General features: G+C 38.5%; 1 long non-coding RNA gene across 1 annotated transcript in view; it reads left to right on the forward strand.

Annotated features, from left to right (window-relative positions):
• The window catches only part of LOC122562208, a 78,710-nt gene extending 69,139 nt beyond the window's left edge, over positions 1–9,571 (forward strand). The window contains exons 2-3 of the long non-coding RNA XR_006315264.1: positions 2,455–2,568; positions 9,495–9,571. This is a non-coding gene — a long non-coding RNA (uncharacterized LOC122562208). The remainder of the gene's footprint in view (positions 1–2,454; positions 2,569–9,494) is intronic.
• The last annotated feature ends 8,705 nt before the right edge of the window (positions 9,572–18,276 follow it).

Below are 18,276 nucleotides of genomic sequence, written 5' to 3' on the forward strand. Positions count from 1 at the left end.
TTCAATATGATCATGGCTGATCATCCAATTCAGTGCCCTGTTCCTGCTTTCTCCCTTTGATCTCTTTAGCCTTAAGAACTACATCTCAATCCTCTTTGAAAATATTCAATGTTTTGGCCTCAACTATTTTCCATGGCAGAGAATTTCACAGGTTCACATTGTCGAAGTGAAGACATTTGTCCTCATCTTAGTCCTAAATGACCAATCCTATATCACTGGACTGTGACCTTTGGTCCTGGACTCCACGGTGTTTGGGAACATTCTTCCAGTATTTACCTTCTCTAGTCCTGTTAGAATTTTACTGTTTCTATGAGAACCCCTGCATTCTTCTGGACTTCAGTGAACATAGTCCTTACCTATTTCTCTTCATACATCAGTCTTGCACCTGGGATTGGCCATTCCCTCAATTTTACCAGGCCCGACTTTCTGTGATGTCACTAGCACCTCCTGCTCACCTCAGAACCATCAACTGCAATGGTATTTGTCACTTAACATCCACCACTCCTGCGATAATGTGTCCCAATATTCAAAATAGTTTGGGTATTTGGTGTAGTTGCTCTACTCTGGTGTTTTTGTTTGGAAATTGATTTTTCCCCTCTATGCTACCCACAGAAAGATGCTCACCCTGGCTTTTCTTGGAAGGTCTTGCTATAATGTTCTATTTCATTCACCAGATGACATATTGCAAGTTACGCAAAAGGTCCAGGGTGAATACTTTTCACAATGTTTGCACTCTCTTGTACCGAGGTTCAGTTCATGTTTTCAACAAAGTAAAACAGCCCACTCAACATCTTTTGATTTTTCTTCTGTATAAAATTTCAGGAGTTTCATTAGGCCCATTCCAAGAGGAATCCTTTTAGTTTTTAGCTGGCTTTAAACTGACTATTGGAATTTTTTTTGTCATTACATAAAGCTGAAGTAAACGCTTGAGCGCTGTTCAAGCTGGTGATTTTCATGTGGGTCAACATGAAGTTAGTAAAAATTGTCATACAACTGAAACTCCAGTCAAACAAAGCCAACAACAAATTCTAATCAACAGCTAAAAATGAAGTTGACCTGTGCTGCTTGTATTATGGAAACTTTTTGAGTTAGATTGAAATAAGTGGAAGCTACGCTTTTAGTGCGACAGCTAGTTTGTGACATGTGGTGCTATCATGAATAGAAATTTACTGGAACTGAATATTTCGATTAGATTCCCTACAGTGTGGAAACAAGCCCTTCGGCCCAATCAGTCCACACCGACCCTCTGACGAGTAACCCACCCAGACCCATTTCACTCTGACTAATGCACCTAACACTATGGACAATTTAGCATGGCCAATTCACCTGACCTGCACATTTTTGGAGGAAACCAGAGCACCCGGAGAAAACCAACGCAAACACGGGGAGAACGTGCAAACTCCACACAGACAGTTACCTGAGGCTGGAATTGAACTTGGGACGTTGGTGCTATGAGGCTGCAGTGCTAACCACTGAGCCACCATGCCGCCTCAGGTCAAATTAGTCAATTATTCTACCCATTAATAAAATTAAGTCAAAAAGTGACAGCTGATTCACTCCTCTCTGTTTTTGCAGGTGTTAGTGCATTGAAGATACAGATCCGAGCCTTGGTTTGGATAAAACCCGTCATGTAGAGAATATCACGTACACCCACACAAACAATCAATGTTCAGGAATCAGAGATTCCTAAAGTCATGGCACCATTGCTTAATGACATCATGGAAATGCCACGTGCAGATTTTCGCAAGTGTTATCGACAGTGGGATGCACTGATTATGACACCAAAAACATCCCCAGGCTCCTGATTCATTCATTATTCAGCCAGATATAAATCTTTGGGTGCATAAAAACAAACTTGTATAATGATTGTGCAACATCATACACAACCAATGATTGACAGGTTGTTCCGAACTGCTGATGACTTTGACCTAAAGGAACACATATTATCTTGTGGTAAGAAACGAATACCTTTGTTCTTGGGGCCATCTCAATGAGATCACAAAGCCAGTATGTAACTCAATCAGCATATTTCATCTTCCCACCAGCATGAACCACTGTAGATTTAAACTTAGTTTGCAGAAATGGTTTTGCTAATCCTAGTTAACCTTTCTTTTCAAAGAGGACTTTGTTTGCCCAAAGTTGTTTTGCACTTGGATAAATGATAACGATATGGAGGTCAACCATAAGACAGCAGCGTTTCTCTTCAATTCAAATTATTGGCAACCACTTCAGCCTTGTGTATCAATCACAGTATTAAATATGTTATCAATCACTGTACTATTAATGTGCTGCCAATTTAGATGCCAACCTTAAGAATATTCAATAGTTCAAATCAATTAGAAGGCAAAGCCTTTTGTGTATGTTCTATGGAACTCCAATTGACTGTGTAATATATTATGATTGCTCAGTAAAAATTTCAAGTCTCAAACTCATAAATGTTCTTTCTGTTTTTAGACCTTGTTGGCTACTTACCAACACAATCATCTTCCACTCAGGAAGGCAGCTTCATTTTGACTGCAGAAATCAGCAATTCCACTCTGTGACTGGCTGACCTGAGGTCTAAACGGGGTGAGTAAGACAGTGTCACTTTTTCCTCTTATGAGTTGGAATGTCTCACTTTCATGCTGTACTCTTAGAGGCCCGACAGATAACTGCCAGGAGTCAACCACGTCTCAATTCTGCAAGAGTGGAAGTTTCCTCTGTGAGCCAAATTGTCCAGGCCTTTTGTAAAGAATAAATTTACGATGTCACTACAAATAGCGCCCAGAGTAAATCTTCCCTGAACAGATGGCACCGAGAGACAACTAAGTTGTACAATTCTGAGGGAAATTCTGGGGTTAACCAATAACTTTAAGCCCCAATTCCATCTTTTATAGTTTGGTATCCTTTTATTCATATAACTGCCAAAAAAACATTCATGCACACCTATTTTTATGTGTTCACAATCCAAATTACTTCTTTTTTTAACCTTTCTACCCTATGGGAATTCTTACAAAATAAACTAGGCGTGCAACCATTTACAGTGCCTATTAGTTTGATTTATTGGCTGTATATAAGAAACTGTAGGAAGTTCACAGTTCTGTGGAAATCTAACCCTATTTGGGTTGTTTATGGTTAATTGCCCAGAGAAATATAGTCACAAAATTGGTAGTCAATTAATCAGTGTACGTAATCTAAACATTAACTAATGAATTGGTTTAGGAAGGTTTAATTCCAACAATACCTTTGTGATCTTAAATAACTAGTATATAATGAATGGTTTTAAGGAATGGAAGGATTTGACTTAATATAGTATAATTCAAGATAAAAGGTGAACATATAAAGCTGCCAAAATGGATATTTTACGGTCTGCCACACAGATATCTCAGCATGTATTCAACGCATTTTAATAAAACCTTCACCTAGAAAAGAATTGCAATAGACAACCTCAGAATGAGGTCATGCTTGTCATTTCATTTAAACCAGCACAAAGAAATCATTACCATGGCCTCAGATTAAAATGCAGCAGTAACAGCTCAGTTTTCCTAAACTCAGTTATCCTTCTGCCAGAATATCCACACCCAGACTGTATTTTAATGTCATTGTGAGTTGCTGTTCATAATGCTGAGGGTTAGCAGAAACTAAAATGCTCTTGTACTTGTTAAGCAAGTGACAAAATCATATATTCCAAGGCCAGGCATAATTCTGGTTAGATGAAAAATATTTCCCTTTTATTAACTTGAGCGTGCACTTAATGGTAAATTCCAACTTTCCTGTTATGTTTTGCTTGATAACTTTTTTCTCCCAAATTCATATTCTCCTGCAGCTAGCAAGCAAAGTGTGTGCGTGGGGTTAGAATGTATTTCAAACTCACTCTACATCTGATTCTCCTAGTTACATCTTGGAAAGTTGGAGAGGTCATCAGTCCAGGCAGTGATTGAAAGTTTGGGGTCTGATGGCACTAATTTGATGCTACTTTAACTAAAATGGACAGCAATATAAATGTAACAATATTATTTTGGGGTGATTTGTTATGCATCAGAGTGAAATAAGAGGGACTTATGTTTATAATTGAAATGCTAGTTATATAGCATTAGGACAACAGTCAATAGTAAACCATTCTTGAATGCTGCTGATTTTCAAAAAACCTTTGACAATGTGTTCTCTTAGTTTATGGGTCAAACTCAAACATTTGCCATTTCTGATAATAATTCCATCCTTATTTCGTACTTAAGAGTTGGCTTGCCTAAAGTTACCTATTAACTGTATTGATGTGCAATCACTCAGCAGTCACCCTGCAGGGAACAAAGAGGCTGCACACACGTAATGTTACCTTTAAGATACAGGTATGTGTGATTGCGCATCAATCTTAAAGGGGACTCTGAAAGTCAACAAGCCAGCTGTGCATAGCAAACAGAAGTAGAAGGGACATTAGTCCGGCCTCTTGAAGATTCTGGAGAGAGTTTATGGGTACTGATTTACAATTGTACAATATAACTTCTGTGTCATCCATGTGTCAGCAAACTGGAAGTTGAAGGAAATTCCCATCCCTCTAATAATCTGAAAGTTCAGTAGGTTAACTCATTTTCTTAACAATCAACATATTAGATGTCTTAAGGGCTCGTTGTTAAAATTGTAAATCTACAGGACAACTCAGCTGTACAGTTCAGAAGCTTTCAGATTTACAGGAGAAATTCAGTCACAATGTAGATTGATCTTGATTCCCAGAGGAAAAGGTGGCTTTGTGCACTATTCTTCACAGATAGCTTGGAAGATCATTGAGTCGGACATATAATTAACAGAGCAGGGTGCTGCCTGATCCCACTGAATTGTGGTAAGTCTTTATAGTGCTGTGAACAAATTATTCCTCCCAGGTCTCTTGTCTAGATTATGTAAGCTGATCTTAAGACAGTGGATGCACTGCAATTTCCTTCAGGCCCTTCAGACTAGGGCTAGTTTCGGGAAAGTGTCATTCAGCATTCTCATGCCTGATCATTATCCCGTTACCCATAGTGAAAGTGTGTCTCAGTGCCAAGTCAAAACGGAATCCAGTTCAGCCTTATTAGTTCCCATTGACAAATACCTTGTTGCCACTGATTGACTGGACTGACAAATAAAGAATGACTACTTGGGCCTTGCACTGGAGGGCAGCCAATATCTTTGGAATACACCCTCATCTCAGGGTGAGGCAATATCTTCAGAATAGGAGCACAGGAAAGATTATCACATTGTACATTTTCTATTAGCGTCGATAAATAGTTTTTGGATTTTCCTTGTGAACTCAAAATGCAAAGCGGCGCCTATGAGTTTCTTAAAAATGCATTCGTTTTTTAGGTCTTTTTTTGTGAGCACCCGCTAATAATTTCCTACAAGTCTGAAATACAGCTGAAGAAGGAAACCCAAACAAAAGGGCTACTGCAACTTGGAAGTGTTTTCTGAGTTTTTAACTTGGAAAACCTCCAAGTGCAGTTGGCTATGGACAAGCAGACAAAGAACCCGGAAGCCAATTTTACAGTGGTTTTCTTTCATGTGCTTTTGTCGACTGCATTGAATGATAAAAACAACAACAATTTCAGCTTTTAATCTGTTCCAGTCTGCACCACAACCTTCTCACAAAGTTCCCAGTGCGTTTTTACGATAGTAATCAGAAATGATTGCAAAAACATGGACAACTGCTATAGCGAGGAAGGTTGCCATTCTTAAAGCACATAAAAGCATTTTGTGAAAATAAAAGGTGCAGTTTTTATCAATGATTTATGGGGATGCATATTTGTGAGTTTGGGGAGTTTTTACAGTGTTTTGTGGGACTAATGCTTTCCATTGTATGATTGCGTTAAACTCAAACTCTAAAGTTAAACTTCTTACTATTTAGAACACTACAGAAGTTAATTGCACTGTATTAACGGTATTCTCACTCACAAGGTCATTAAAATGTAAATGCTGACACTGCCTGTCACTGATAATTCCCCTTAATATTTGCTATATTAATGTGCCAAAATAACAGCAGGAAACAGTTATTAAAAACATCCCCACATTTAATTCTGGAAACACTACTTCCTGTAGAAACTGACTAGAAACCAGGCTCCTTGCTTTTAACATATGCCACATGATAGAACCAGTGATTTGCTGAAATCATGTTCTAGCCTTGGAAAATCTCTCTGCTTTTTCACCACTACCTGTTATATTCAGAAGAAGCTTGATGAGTCAGTCCATAATTCATTTGCATTTAATGGTGGAGATGCTGAGAACTGGAAGATTTGTCTTGAGTTGGGTGGTAAGTGCAAAAGCAGTTTGATGTTCTAACCAATCTCTCCCACTTTTCTGAGCAGCAAGCAAGCTTTCAAACTCCTGATGACTTGACAAGACCATGCATGTATAGAAATCAAATAAGATAGGTTTGGGCTCATCTTATCAGGTGTAAAATGTTCTGAAGAGACTCTGTCATGGCTCACAAACAAACACCGGGTGACATACTTGAGGGTTACTGATCCCATAAGAGCATTACATAAGAAATATCAGCAAGACTAAATCCTATGGACTCTCAAGTCTGCTCTGCTATTAAAGACAACTGTGGCTGATTATCCCCTTTAACTCTATTCCTGATAACTCCTTATTCCTTGAGAGGTCAAAAATCCAACTAACTCAGTCATAAATATATTCAACAAAGGAGCAACAAGACTCTCCAAGGGGGCGAGAGAATTCCCAAAGATTTGCAATCCTTTGACTGAAGAAATTTTTTCTCGTCCCATCCCTAAATGTTCAACCCATTATCTCGGGACTTAATGGGTTCTAGATTCCCTGCCAGGGCAATCAAGCAGCACTTTCAAGGCTCTTGTGGCACACTAATAGTATTCCTGCCTCTGAGCGAGGCAACCTCGGTTTAAGCCCCATCTATTCAGAGGTGTATCATAGCATCTCTGAATAGGCTAATTAAAAGAAATCTAGCAATCAACACTCCTAAGTAATTAATATTAATTGTAAATTACTAAGGCCCAAATACTAATCTCGCAGCATTCTGATTGTCACAATTGCCAATCCCAGTTTATCCTTTCTACCCCTGTCCATTAACACATTTATGATTTTCTAATCAACCTGTTCAGAGATGTTATACCAACCTCTGGAGCAATTAGGATGGGAACCTTAGTCTCCTAGCTCAGAGGTATAGACACTACTGCTCACCACAAGAGCTAGGAGAAAGTGAGGACTGCAGATGCTGGAGATCAGAGCTGAAAAATGTGTTGCTGGAAAAGTGCAGCAGGTCAGGCAGCATCCAAGGAGCAGGAGAATCGACATTTCAGGCATAAGCCCTTCTTCAGGAAGAGCCCTTCTTCAGGAAGAACCGCAAAAGCTTCCTATTAAAACACATCTCTATCTAAGCTCATTTATTAATCTGATGTTATAAGTCCTTACCATGCTTCTAATATTTTATTTGACACTTTATTGAATATGTTTCAGTAGTATTGGTACACCATTACCAAGACTACTTGTTATATCCTCAAAAACTTAAAATTAAATTTGTCAAATGCAACATCCCTCTTATCAAATCATAATATGATTTCCCAACGCAGGAGTTAGACTTTCTTAATAATAGATGCCAGTATTTTCCTGACAACAGATGTCAGACTAACTGGTCTATAGCTCCCAGTTTTCTCTCTTCCCAACTTTTTTGAACAGCAGTGTTACATTTGCTAACTTTCAATCAGTGGAGATCTCTCTAGAATCTGGGGAATTGTGAAAAATCAAACCAGCTCACTCATTATCTCTACATTGATCTTATTTAGAATCCTACAGACTAGACCATCAGGTCTTGAACATTTGTCAGATTTTAATCCCTTTGGTTACTTCAGCATTTTTCCTGTGCTGACATACATGACCTTATGTTTGTTCGCATTTTAGTCCCTTGGTTACTCTCTATTTCTAGTACATAGTTTTGGGTTTTCTATTGTAAAGGAAGGGAAAAAATTGTTCAATGTCTCTTCCATTTTCCCTTGACAATGTCTTCCCTGCCCCTAAAGGCTCTTGAATCTTTCATTAATATTCTTGGCTAGTTTATTCTCATCTTCCATTTTTTTCCTTCGTATCAACTTTTTGGTAGCTCTTTCCTGACTTCAAAAGCACTCCAACTCTCAGACACACTACTCTCCATATTATAAACCTCTTTCTTCTGAGTGACCCCTCCCTCTTCAACTAATCCAACTCCACTGTGTGATATGAAGAAAGTGTTGGAAGCACTAGGTTATAGTACCTGACAACATTCTGCAAAGTATCTATGACTTGTCATCCACAACTAGTTGTCAACGTTCAACATAATTTTCAACTCCTCAAGCTCTGGAATCCAGTCAATGACCATCTCCAAGAAGAGAGAATCTAACCATTGCTCTTGACACTAAGTAGAATTGCCATTGCTGAACATCCTCCCATCAACATCCTAGGCTTTACCATTTAACAGAAACTGAATTGGACCAGTCACATAAATACTTTAGCTACAAGATCAGCTCAAAGTCTAGACGTTCTGTGAGTAGCTTTCCTGTCTCTCCACTGCTTTCCACCATCTAAAAGGCACAAGTCAGCTCCCGTAATTAGTGTAGCTCCAACAACATTCAACAAACTGGTCAACATTCAGGACAAAATAGTCTGCTTGATTGGCAACCCATCCACCACCCTCAGCAAGCACTCCCCTCATCATTGAGGCACAGTGGCAGCAAGGTGTACCATCTTCAGGATCCACTGCAGTAATTCTTAAAGTCTCCTCTGAAAATTCCTTTCAAACCAGTGAAACTATGACCTAGCAGGAGAATGGTGTTAGAGATATTAGGAATTGGCAATAAATGCTGGCCCATCCAATGACATTCACAGCCTATGAATGAATAAACAAAAGAAATACTGCCCTTCATGTCCTCAGTAAACCATGGATAGATCTTTCGTACTGGTTTTTGGTTTTCACTGCAAAGAATTATTGTTGAACATTTTGAATTGCTTATTTTAATGTTTCCCATTGTTTATTGCCATATCTTTTCATTTATTTACCTGATCAAGTAGAGGCAGAACTCACCTCCCCTCCTACCTGTCCACTTGATTTTGTTTAAGTTTGTGATATTTATTCAGGCCTAGGCAGGATGCTTTCAAACTTAGTGTGAAATTTAATTTTGTTGCGATCACTTTTCCCACCAAGTCTTTTATTTTTAGCTTTCTAATTAACTCTGAATTGTTGCACAATACTTGATCTAAAATAAAATCATCCTTCATTAGTTCCACAATGTATTATTCCAGGAATCGGTCACAAAGGTATTCAAGAAACCCATCATCAAGAGACATTTGTCAATTTGTTTGGAGTAGTTTACAAGAAGGTTAAAAGGCCTTCACAATTATTACATTGCTTTTGTTATGACGCCCAATTGTTCATTTAATGATGTTTCCATTGGTTTAACTATTGTTAAGATGCCTATAGACTACTCCCAAAAGTATTAACTAAGCTTTATTATTCCTAATCTTCACCTCCTGATCTTCTGAACCAGGATTCTTTCACACTGCAAGTAAAGGAACCAAAAGCCATGAATAAAGGCCTTCAACACCGCAAGAATAAAGAGAACCATAATTCAAGGTAGAAAAATGTAAACCTGATATGATCAGTAAGATGGTTCGGAATTATTATTTAACTTTTCATATTATAGCAGCAGGTCCACAACCTATTTGTTGAGCCTTTAACTTTAGGGTTTGGACACAATATTGACTCTGTTGTCTCACTTTAATGGTAAATCATTTTTCATTTAAGTAGCTTAGCAAATGGTGGACTCATATTTCTTGAAGGCTATCTGATGATTATTTATAAATGCTGCTATTTTTGCCAGATATCTGCAAATCTGGTGGGAGAGATCATCCGTGAAAAGATTGGCACTTGACAACTTTGTTTATCAAGAAAAATATTATTTTCCACGGTGTGGTATCATTAAAATCAATAGCAGAATTCTAGCCGTTAACTCCCTCTTCTTTCTGATGAAGTATGATGCATAGAGACTAACAACTATAATATGCAAAGAAATGTGATAAAATGTCAGTATAATCCCATTTCTCTTCTTCCAACGATGGTTGTTAAGCTCCACAATGCTTCCACACTGCACATGAACCAGTCACAGCCTTGCACAAGTATCCAGCATGATCACTCCCTCACCCATCCCCAACAAGCTCAGCGGGGTCATCTTGCACTTATAAATCAAAATATTGCCCTGATGGAACTATATTCCGTTGGTGCCTGTTACCCCAATATGAATGTCATATTTAATTGGGCTTTGTCAAATTTGTGTGCAGTGAGATGAAAGATTGGCTTCTCAGTCCTGTCCTGCTTCAAAATTTACTTGCCTTTGACACATTTCAAAGCCTTGAGTGTTTGGCCTTTCCAAAAGATCAAAGTGAGAGTTAGTGGGATGAATGCATCACAATTAATATTAGGCTGATTTACCATTGTTTTCAGTCTGTCTAAGATCGCCTACCATCTGAATGCACTGGCTTTGAAATAACAATGTTTGAAAATTGGAAAAATGAACACCTATTTCTGCCATTTTCTTTCTAACGTTCCACACTGTTTTGCAGTCTTCCTTGGACATGCAGCAATTGTGTCTAAGAATGCAAAAATGCTGAGGAAATCTACTCTTGAGCATTCACTAGCAGTTCTGCAGTTTAGCTACAAGGAGATGGAGAAACAAATGCCATACTGTGTTTCAGCACTATGTGCTGTATGTTCACCCAATTAGATTAGGTCTGCAATTTTAGCGATAAATAAGGTCTTTATCCTGTTTAAAACATTTACAAATTGCAGTATTGCATTGCTGAATGCAACAAATGTAATAATATTTGATAAAATTAAGTCATTCACAGAATATCAAATAAAAACATCTGCAGTTTTCAATTGTGTTTCCTACTTAAATAAGCTATTGCATCCAATCACCTTTGTGTAGAAAGAAGGAAAGGTCTTGCATTGTGTGCAGAGATTTTCTGAACAGCAACTAGCTTTTGGCATTTGAAGCAAAGGGACACTACGAACATTGGGCTATTGCTTAAAAACTATTGGAAGATGCAAACTTTGCTCTAATGTGACTCAAGAAAAAGTCGGTGTCATTGGTTGAATGTTGGCTGCAGTTCCAGCAGCCCCTTTGTTGTATTTTCTTTCCTTCAGAGATTTATGGGCTAGATCAGACTTGAGAACAAATGAAGAGTCGTTAGCACAATGTGTAATGCATACTAATGACAAGATACTTCTTCTGCACTCAGAGACCAAGGTCAGGTCACACAAATCTTCCCATTAGATTATGAATTGGAAACTACAATTGTTCTAATAGTGTTTACTGTGGACTGTGAGGGAGCATTTTGCATGAAGATTAGCATCAGGTATTTTCTGATGGAGGTTTGAAACAATAAAGTAGAAGCCAACAGCAGTTATTTTGATTAACCCATTTTGAAAACCATGTGAATGAATTTGGTTTTCAGATTTTTTAAATGCTCCATCCAGAAATGCAGCACTATAAAGTTCTTGTCCTGCTAAGGGGGAGGGGGAGCAGGGTGGTCACTGGACTTGAAAAGTTAACTGTTGTTTTCTGTCTATAGATACTGCCAGACCTATTGAATTTCTCTCGCATTTCTATATTTGTTTCAGATCTCCAGCATCCACAGTTCTTTGTTTTGTTATATTTCAAAGATCTCTGTGTGTATACACAATATATAATAATAGTCAAATTAGCACCCTTGCATCTAAAAGTTGAAGCCTTGCTCCAGAACTACATGTAATTTAGGTTTACACTTTGATTTCATATTGTAAATATGCTATGCGGTTGGAGGTTCTGTCTGATGAATATGATGTTAGACCACAGCCCTATCCATCTATTGAGGTGAATGCAGAAAAATCTCAGAAGCATTTTTTTCTGCAGAAGAAGGAAAATTTCTTGCAATATCCTCACCTAACATTTGCCCTTCAGTCAACTCAGGTTAACTGGTCATTTATCTTGTTGATGTTAATGGAACATTGCTGTGTACGAATTAGCTACTTTGACTAAGTTAGAACGGTGAATGTGTTCAGAAGTAATTTATTGGCTGTATGGTATGCTGGGATGATCTAAGGATTCCTGGGGTCTGACTTTAGCATTTTCTACAAAATACATTTGGGTTCCCTGAATATCTGGCACAACAGGATAAAAGATGATAAAAGAATTATAAGCAAAACACATTGGCTTGAATTAGGGACCCTTTCAGTCAAAACTTTGCACACAAGTGGTTAAGTCCTAAACTTTGTTTTTCTTTAAATGTTGTTTAACTAAACTTGCACTCATTAGTGTGTTAATGCCATACAGGAAGACTTCTATTAACGTGTAAATACTAGTTATATCACATGGTTTAAAGTTTTACTTTGCTAATTGTTTGAAACAGTTGTAATGTGAGCCAGATGAACTTCAAAAGATCTTTTTTGTACAAATGCAAGAACTAACCATGCCGTTCTGCCATTTACTGTGCTATCTGTCATTAGTGAGTTCAGTTTTTTTTTGAAGACCCCCTTTTCATGTGGTCTAGTTAACTTGTTGCAACATGCACTTGGCAAGGCAGCTGTTTGGACCAGGGGCCAATACTATAAAATAAACCTAATTATTTTCTGCCAGAACATGCAACCACCCTGAGTTTAATGCAAGATGTGTTCAAATCTGAGATTTCTGCCCTGACGCTGATGTGGATGCGAGGTGTTTTTAATGGGTGTTTAATTGAATGATACAGGAAACTTGAAAAGGAAACACAAAAAAATCTGTGACCATGATGGTAAAGTGTAGCAAAATAGTGCAGAAGACTAAAGCTTGGCTAACCTTAACTCATTGCATGCCGTTTCATCACATGTTGTTTTGCACAAAGTACTAGAGAACAAGCAAAACTGAATGAGGATTTCCCATGGTTGAATGAGTGGCTAAGTGATGTGGTATTGAGACAAACTGATGTGAAAGATCCTGATCAGGTTTGATCTCTCATCTGTGGTGAGCTAACCGATTTAAGCCAGTATATTTGTACTTAAGTGGAAATTTGCTTTTGCTGACATGGGCCATAAAGGGAACAAATGTCGGCAGAGTTCTTGCTGCTGATTGCGGCCCAGTTGGACAATCCATTTGCACGCTGGAGTTGCACAATAGCTTAGCTCCTCTGTGGAGTCTTCATGGTCGAATACTCTGATGTAAGTATATACAATTGTTTGCAGAATGGCAATATGGTTTATATTTAAAAGAGTGAAAAACACAACTATTTTATTGGCTAAACTCTGCTTTTAATGAATCACAGGCACAGGCATGAAAGTTCACACAGGTTTCCCAATTGGTTATTTATTAAAGACAAGATGCCACACAGATAAGAAAGCCTGAGGCTGGTTTGTACTGAGTTGGCTTATCTTAGTCAGGATACAGTTCTGCTTCTCCAATTGACTTCATTACTTTGAAGTGACAGAGAGCAAAGGCAGCCAGTGGTTGTAATTCCTCATTCATAATTAATAAACCAAGATGGAAAAGCAACTAAGATGCCTCTCATTGTTGACTAATCATGCCAGCCAGAGAATGTGCATAAATGAAGCTTATTTATCTGAAGTACTGGAGAATAAGGGTTGAAACCCTCTTCTTTTTGGCAGTCCTTGGGATTGAGGCTGGCTTGCTTCCACTCCAGTTTGTGGGTTTTGAGATTCTTGAAAAGTCCAATGTCCAACCTGCTGACTCTGCCACATGGAAGGTGGTACTTGAAGGGTTGGGTAGAGATACTGTTTAGAGGTTTGTGTGATCCCTCCAACATATTGACTTCATCTCTGCACATTCCAGGGTGAGCCTTGTTTATTTTCATCAGACAAAAGAAAGGAATTTCCTTAAGATGGTGGCTACATTTGATTTCCTTAAGTATGCTTTGAAGATATCCCTAAAGTTTTTATTTTGCTCATCTCCTGGGAATCCCTTGCTACGACTGAGTTACAAATAGAAAACTTACTTAACATGTTTGGTATCAGGTGTATATACCACATGTCCTCCTAACAGAGCCTATCTTGAATGGTTAGCACCTCAATGATGGAGATTTTATCTTGAGAGGACATTGCTGATAGACTACTGGGTTTGGAGGATCCTGCAAACACAGCATTGATTGCATTTCTGCAGTTCTTTGAGGTGCCTGCTATAGACAGTTCAAATTTCCAAAGCATGAAAGAGTGTGGGGATGACCATTGACCTGTTAATCATGACCTTCATCTCAGGTTTGAGATTCTTGTCCTCACATAATGTTTTCCTCAATTATCCACTGTTGAGTGCTACTACAAAGTGCCTCGGAAATCAAGATAAACTGGAAGAGGGGAATGTTTCTTCATAGCAGAATTCAACCAAAACAAATATTCTGGGTATCTAAATGTTAGCTGGGCTAATTGATTTTGGAATTTACAAGCACATTAACTAGCTAATTGATCAGGAGGTTATTTTCCTTATGGTCTTCTGTATTAATTGCTATTGAGCAAACCTTTACAAGTAAAATTTGATCGAAATCTGAACTGGGAGGAGCAAGAGTGTTAAATATGCTGCTTCAGGATTACATGATTCGGGTTGACAACTTTTGACAGGATTACCAAACCTGATGAATTGGCAGTTCAACTGACCACCAACACACACAAAAAAAAGTTTTACTACAAGCAATGTGCTTGTGCGATACATTTTCCAAGGCAGAGTCATGTGTCATAATCACATTATTGGGAGACGTGCCCAGACAATTTTGACATTAAGGTTTATCAAGGAGTTAACATCCAGGTCTCAGTAACCTGCAGCAACATGAATTACATCATCTTAACTTTCTGTAACCCTGCAGGTAAAAGATTATGCTTTTTTTTTCAATGATCAGGCATGCTTTATAACTTGAAAACATAATTTGAAAAAGCGGATGACTTCTATCAACAGAGGTATTAATTTGGATAATCCAGAAAATGGATAGAGGGACTGAAACACAATTGACATTGATCCTAAAAGAGAGGGAAGTATGCCATTGAGGTCATTATTGAATGTTTGGTTGATATGGTTTTATATGTATCAAAATCTTATGATATAGATGGTTTTGATATTCCAGGGATGAGATATTTGACTAACATGGCAAATTTGGAAAATCATGGATTGTTGCTGTCAGAGAAGAGAGGTTTGGGAGAAGTGTTCAAAAGTCTGAGAAATCAAGATAGTAGATGAAGTGAACCTTCCCAATGTTGGAGGGTTGAAACCAAGGGGCAAAAGAACTGAAGCCGACATGAAGATAAACTTCAGTACCTGATTATGGTCTGAAATTCACTGTCCGAAAGAGTGGGTAAATCATGGATTATTAGAATTATCTGAAGAGAAAAGGTTTGCAGGGCTGCAGTGAAAAGACAGCAAGTGGAACAAACTGAATTGCTCTTTCAGAGATCCATTATAGACACGATGGAGCAAAAACAAAGTGCTGGAGCATCTCAGCTGGTCGGGCAGTATCTGTGGAAAGAGAAACAGAGTTAACCTTTCGGGTTCACTCTGCCACTTCTTCAGAACTCACCCTTTTTCTGTGTTGGAACCATTGTTACAAGCAGTTGACAAGGGATCAGGCAGCTCCCCTTTTATAAAGTCACTTGGTCAGCAATTATTTCTATATCTTCTACAATACGCAGTTACACTTTAAGTAAAATGTTGGACAATGTTTTTAGCATTCTTGTTAACTGGTTATTTTTAAAATATACATGTCCAGTTTCAAGCCCATCCATTGTGCAGAGTGGATGGATACCAAGACTTAGCTGGAGGCACATGAGACCTTCAACATAGGATCATCAAAGGTGGCACGGCGGCTCAGTGGTTAGCACTGCTGCCTTACAGTGCCAGGGACCAGGCTTCAATTCCAGCCTCAGGCGTCTGTCTGTGTGGAGTTTGCACATTCTCTGTGTGGATTTCCTCTGGGTGGTCTGGTTTCCTCCCACATTCCAAAAGATGTGCAGGTCAGGTGAATTGGCCATGCTAAATTGCCCATAGTGTTAGGTGCATGAGTCAGAGGTAAATGTAGGGAAATGACTGTTGGTGGGTTACTCTTCGAAGGGTCGGTGTGGACTTGTTGGGCCGAAGAGCCTGTTTCAACAAGGTTGGGAATCTAATGTTCAAAGCTAGAGACAGAAGATCAGCTCTCTTAACATTCCCCCTTAGTAACTTCATGGAATAAGACTTTTGTTTTCAGTTGAGCTTGTTGGCATCTCCATTCCTCCTCCCCCCACCCCACCCCAATATCTGCCTCTCACCAATTGTGTTTTGCTTCACCCACAGAGAGGAGGGTAGTGCATTATTTGTGTTGGGTGGGGAAGGGAAATAAACTGGGTGAGAGTGTTGGCTATTTCTATGTGTCCATTTACCTGTCCTGTTCTCCTGAGGTCCTGGATCCTCAAAGCCCTTCCTCAAAATTAGAGAGAGCATATTTCTGCTCCTCACTTCCTTGAACACTTTTATCCATTCCTGCTTGATTGGAAATATTGTCCTCTTCTGTCTTCGCCTCTCTGCAGACTCTCAGATCCCATTCCAGTGAGAACGAGAGACCCAGCGAGAAATGTTCTCTCCATTTCGGTGCTTGCAGCAGTTACAAACACTGATGAGCCACTGTAACCGCTGTCATGATATCTTTAATTGGCAATCCCTTGACAGAATGGATATGTCACCTGCCCTCCTGGAGTGGAATGTTAATACTTTGCTTGAGGAATGAGGCTCAGGATTGACCACTGCTTCATCGTTCATTGTTCAGGTTCCTAGCCTGCAAATGGTCCCAACATTGCAGCAGGGACAAAATACAGAAGACTTCATCCCTTATTTGGAAACAGACTACATTGTTTGTCAGGTATAATTGAATGGTATTCTCACTATACTAGGCAAAATAAGGAAGTGAATAATGATTAAACAACTTTAAAACATGCATGACAATGTTGTCTATCTTGGAACTAAACTGCCATAATCTTTTAAGTGCAGCATTTTTTGAAGGTCTTAAACTGTTGACATGCAATAATATTAATGTGTTAGAGCATCAGAACCACATAGGACAGGCTGATGATCCGCTGGCTCTTGTTGCAATAATCTTTTACATATTTTGATATGGGATATATATTTTCCATCATTATTCTTTCTTGGGAGGCAGGCAATGCTGGCATAACTAGCATTTATTGCCTATCCCCGATTGCCCTTATAGAGCAGCTAAGAGTCAATCGCATTGATAGGAGACTGAAGTTACATGTAGGCTAGACCACTAAGGTTGCTAGAATTGCTCCCTTAAAAAGGTATTAGTCAATAAGTAGAATTTTTACAAGAATCTAGAGGGAAATCCCTGAAATGCATGGAAATGAACACACTCGATGTTGGAGCTCCATTTTGAAGCACTCAGAGTATCATACTGATTTTCCTTCAAGGAATCAATGATAATTTTACGATTACTTTTATATTCCAGAATTATTAACTGAATTTAAATTCAAGCCATGTCAAAAGAGAATCAGTCTGATCTTCTCAGATTAAAAATGAAAGGACCACTACATCATCTCCTCAAATACAGTCATCCTTGTCACATCCAGTAAATGCCCCTTGTCTCCAGAATTAATGTCAATTAAGGTGTCAGTCACCTGGATAATATGGGTTTGTTCAACAATGAAGATGTGTACAGCTTTTGAAATAACTCCTCAAAATTTTAATATTTGGAAGAGGCAAAGGCAGTATTAATCATAATAATAAATTTCCATTGAATTGTAATGTTAACACATCCAGCTGAATGCACTCATTTATTTTCAAAGAGTCATTTAGCATCATGAGGATTATTACCTTTTCAGTATTAAAGACATAGTAACATACAATTTTTCAGTGCTTGTAAAAGTGTTGCAATCATGGTAATTTTTTTGTCACAGTGATATCATTTGTGTTAAAATGTTTGCACAGTTGTTTTCATAATGGGTTAGCAACCTCGAGTTCATGAGTTTAAATCCCACCATGGCAACTGAAATTGAATTCAATAAATCTCACAAATTGTGAGCTGGCACCAGGAACAATGACCATGGAAGCTGCTGGATTGTCATAAAAACCCAATTGCTTCCCTAATGTTCTTCTGGGAATAGAACTTACCAGCCTTACCCGATTTGACCTCCATGCAAATCCAGTCCTATATACAGTACTGTGGTTGCTGAAAAATGGCATAGTGCAACTTTGTTGTAATGTGTCTTGATTAAAAGAGATATATTATTTCACAAATTATTAAATTTCCCTTCAAGATGCCCCCCCTTGTTGGGCGGCA

This window comes from Chiloscyllium plagiosum, chromosome 24, assembly GCF_004010195.1.
Source record: "Chiloscyllium plagiosum isolate BGI_BamShark_2017 chromosome 24, ASM401019v2, whole genome shotgun sequence".
In the NCBI taxonomy this organism is placed as follows: domain Eukaryota; kingdom Metazoa; phylum Chordata; class Chondrichthyes; order Orectolobiformes; family Hemiscylliidae; genus Chiloscyllium; species Chiloscyllium plagiosum.